The sequence below is a fragment of the Physella acuta genome, unplaced genomic scaffold (genome assembly GCF_028476545.2).
Source record: "Physella acuta isolate Inbredline_101_S28 unplaced genomic scaffold, ASM2847654v3 ptg002599l, whole genome shotgun sequence".
In the NCBI taxonomy this organism is placed as follows: Eukaryota; Metazoa; Mollusca; class Gastropoda; family Physidae; genus Physella; species Physella acuta.
The window spans coordinates 22,501-26,451 of record NW_026734055.1 but is presented as its reverse complement, the minus strand read 5'-3'; the positions used below and the strand labels follow the sequence as shown (position 1 = coordinate 26,451).

General features: G+C 51.2%; 1 non-coding gene across 1 annotated transcript in view; it reads left to right on the top strand.

The window, feature by feature from the left end:
- The first annotated feature begins 2,247 nt into the window (after positions 1-2,247).
- Positions 2,248-3,951, top strand: part of LOC131933686 (small subunit ribosomal RNA) — a 1,846-nt gene continuing 142 nt past the window's right edge. Inside the window, exon 1 of the ribosomal RNA XR_009385145.1 lies at positions 2,248-3,951. This exon is cut by the window's right edge and continues 142 nt beyond it. This is a non-coding gene — a ribosomal RNA (small subunit ribosomal RNA).

Here is a 3,951-nt window from a genome sequence, read left to right as displayed (position 1 = left end):
CTCTGTTATGTACGTCGTCGTTTAATCGACACGGCATATTTGGCTTGAATCTAGAAAAATTCAAACTCTAACCCTAAGGTAGACAGGCAGGGTAAATAAATGTGGGTGATCTCTCATAAAATTGTCTTCTAGGAATTATTTTTATATAGACTATCTTTTCTGTAGAGTTTAAGTGGACAAGCGCGGACGAAATAGAGCGCAAAATTTAAAATGAATTAAAAATTTTCATCAGACCGGAAGTAGGCATAACCTAGGCGCCATGTTTCCGTCGTACAAGTTTTCACCGTTGCAGTCACCGTTTCAATCGCTCTTCGTGTGGACGTGTATTATTTCTAGTCATGTGTTGTGTAGATGATTCGCTTAAGGTAGGTGTTCGGACTTATTTCTTTAATATTAATTAAACCGTATTTGCCTTGTCGGCCTTAAAATAAAGCTATTTTTTTTTCATCGCAATCGAAGTGTTAGATCTAGAATCTAGTTCCCGCCTCCGCTTCGCTAATTCGACTTAATGTAACTATGACACAACTATTAAATCTAGAGTCTCTATTTTAATTAAATAATTAGGAATTCTATCTCTAGATGATATCTAATCTATTCCCACACGTGTGTGCAAGTAGGATTTAACGTCAGAACAGGTGTGGTGGTCTAGGCGTCGCTATTTTTGACGGTAGGAATTTTTTTTTTAAATTCGTAAAATTTTATATAGACTTTATATAGCAATTTACTAAGACCGACCCTAACGCCCAGTAAATATTTAATTACCACATTGTTATGGACACGGTGTATTAGGTAGGGCCGAGGGCTATCCATAGGTACCAATTTTTAAATTTTGTGACAATTAGGAGCCGAGTTATAAAATAAATTTAAAATACTGGTTCTGGTCTTAGACTTTATATAGCAATTTACTAAGACCGACCTTAATACCCATTAATTATTTAATTAGCGCATAGTTATGGACATCCTGTATTAGGTTGGGCCCAGGGCTATCCGTAGGTACCAAGTTTATAATTTTGTGACGATTATTAGTCGAGTTATAAAATAAATAAAAAAAACTGGTTCTGGTTTGCACTACATTTCTTTCTTCTTTAACGGCGGACTCCCGGTCCAGCCCCATGGGTTACCCGTGAGCCGGGGCCTCGTTAGCCTGGACGGCTCCGATGTGACCGCGGATTGTTGTGGCCCGCCTCAGCCCGAGTCGAGATCACCCTTCCGATCGAAGGTGGACGCCATAGGGCGCCCGGGATAGCCCGGGGCGCTGTTCGTCACCCGAGCGCAGGGGCGCCGGGAGACGCCCCCGGTGAAGTTTGGCGGGTGATTCTGGTAGAGCTCCCCACCCCGATCGCAGGACACCCCTCGCCGCCCGCCCAGGTGTCGAGGTGGCCGCGGGGGAACTCGGGGCGTTTTGGCTCCCCCTTGTGCCGGAGCGGCGCCCTCGGTCCCAGAACGCCCCTGGCGGGTGATTCGCATGCCCCCTGGGGTGGGGAACGCGGGTGGGTGGTCGTAAAGCGTGTAACCGCAGTGGGGGCGGCCCCTTAGTCGGGGGCGCCAAAGTTGGCACCCCACCTGGGGCGCCCCCCGGAAGTGTGGCGCCCGCGCGAGTGAGCCCCGTAGATGCGCCCCGACACCCCCGCGCCGCCCCCCGGGTCGCGGCACCCCCGGCGCCCTCCGTGCGGGCTCCCCTCATGGGGCGGCACCCCGGTCCTCCCCGAGACTATGTACCCGATTTTTCGGTTTAACACTAGAGGTATGGGCAGAAATACGGCGGTTAAAACGGTCTGTATCTACTATTGTGGAGGTGAGTGTCGGTGAAGCCTCTATGTGACGCTAGGATCCGCGCTCCCTCGCAGCCAGCGACATGTGCCCGATCTGACCGTGCGTGGCTCAGTCTCCCGACTAGCTTCCCGGTAAAATGCGGGCTCGGCGCGCAGGTCGCGCCAGTGAAGGTAAAAGTACGTGTCCGTAGCGTGAAGCCAGCGGCGACGCGCAGTGCTAACGCAACCAAGCAGTATTGGTGGCTCGATAAAAGTCTCGCACTGGCCCAGCCCTCGGAACGGGCGACGGGTCTGCAAAACGCAGTCGGCTCGATGCAAATCGAGAGATTTCCCGGCGACGCCGTGTTTACGGTGAAGGGGGAAATGTGAGCGGTCCGATGTGAAAAAATCCGGGAATGCCGGGATCCGTTCTCTCGCTAGAGCGTTGTCTCCCGTCCCGCGATGTGTTGTGGAAAAACGTCTCGCAAACGATAGCTATCTGGTTGATCCTGCCAGTAGTCATATGCTTGTCTCAAAGATTAAGCCATGCATGTCTAAGTTCACACTGTCCCATGGTGAAACCGCGAATGGCTCATTAAATCAGTCGAGGTTCCTTAGATGACACGATCCTACTTGGATAACTGTGGCAATTCTAGAGCTAATACATGCAATCGAAGCTCCGACCTTTATCGGGAAGAGCGCTTTTATTAGTTCAAAACCAATCGGCGCGGCCTCGCAAGGGGTTGCGTCGTCCCATTTGGTGACTCTGGATAACTTTGTGCTGATCGCATGGCCTCGCGCCGGCGACGCATCTTTCAAATGTCTGCCCTATCAAATGTCGATGGTACGTGATATGCCTACCATGTTTGTAACGGGTAACGGGGAATCAGGGTTCGATTCCGGAGAGGGAGCATGAGAAACGGCTACCACATCCAAGGAAGGCAGCAGGCGCGCAACTTACCCACTCCCGGCACGGGGAGGTAGTGACGAAAAATAACAATACGGGACTCTTTCGAGGCCCCGTAATTGGAATGAGTACACTTTAAACCCTTTAACGAGGATCTATTGGAGGGCAAGTCTGGTGCCAGCAGCCGCGGTAATTCCAGCTCCAATAGCGTATATTAAAGTTGTTGCAGTTAAAAAGCTCGTAGTTGGATCTCAGGCGCAGGCGGGCGGTCCGGCTCGCGCCGGCTCACTGCCCGTATCTCCTGCCCTACCGTCTGTCGGCTCTCTCCCGCGGGTGCTCTTCACTGAGCGTCCCGGGTGGCCGACGCGTTTACTTTGAAAAAATTAGAGTGTTCAAAGCAGGCCTCGCTGCCTGAATAATGGTGCATGGAATAATGGAATAGGACCTCGGTTCTATTTTGTTGGTTTTCGGAATTGGAGGTAATGATTAACAGGGACAAACGGGGGCATTCGTATTGCTGCGTTAGAGGTGAAATTCTTGGATCGCAGCAAGACGAACTACTGCGAAAGCATTTGTCAAGAATGTTTTCATTAGTCAAGAACGAAAGTCAGAGGCGCGAAGACGATCAGATACCGTCGTAGTTCTGACCATAAACTATGCCACCTGGCCATCCGCAGGAGTTGCTTCGATGACTCTGCGGGCGGCCTCCGGGAAACCAAAGGTTTTGGGTTCCGGGGGAAGTATGGTTGCAAAGCTGAAACTTAAAGGAATTGACGGAAGGGCACCACCAGGAGTGGAGCCTGCGGCTTAATTTGACTCAACACGGGAAAACTCACCCGGTCCGGACACTGTAAGGATTGACAGATTGATAGCTCTTTCTTGATTCGGTGGGTGGTGGTGCATGGCCGTTCTTAGTTGGTGGAGCGATTTGTCTGGTTAATTCCGATAACGAACGAGACTCTAGCCTATTAAATAGTTCGCCGGTTCCTCGATGCGCCGGCGCAACTTCTTAGAGGGACGAGTGGCGTTTAGCCACACGAGATTGAGCAATAACAGGTCTGTGATGCCCTTAGATGTCCGGGGCCGCACGCGCGCTACACTGAAGAAATCAGCGTGGATGCCTCCCTGGCCCGAAAGGGCTGGGAAACCCGTTGAATCTTCTTCGTGCTAGGGATTGGGGCTTGTAATTGTTCCCCATGAACGAGGAATTCCCAGTAAGCGCGAGTCATAAGCTCGCGTTGATTACGTCCCTGCCCTTTGTACACACCGCCCGTCGCTACTATCGATTGAGCG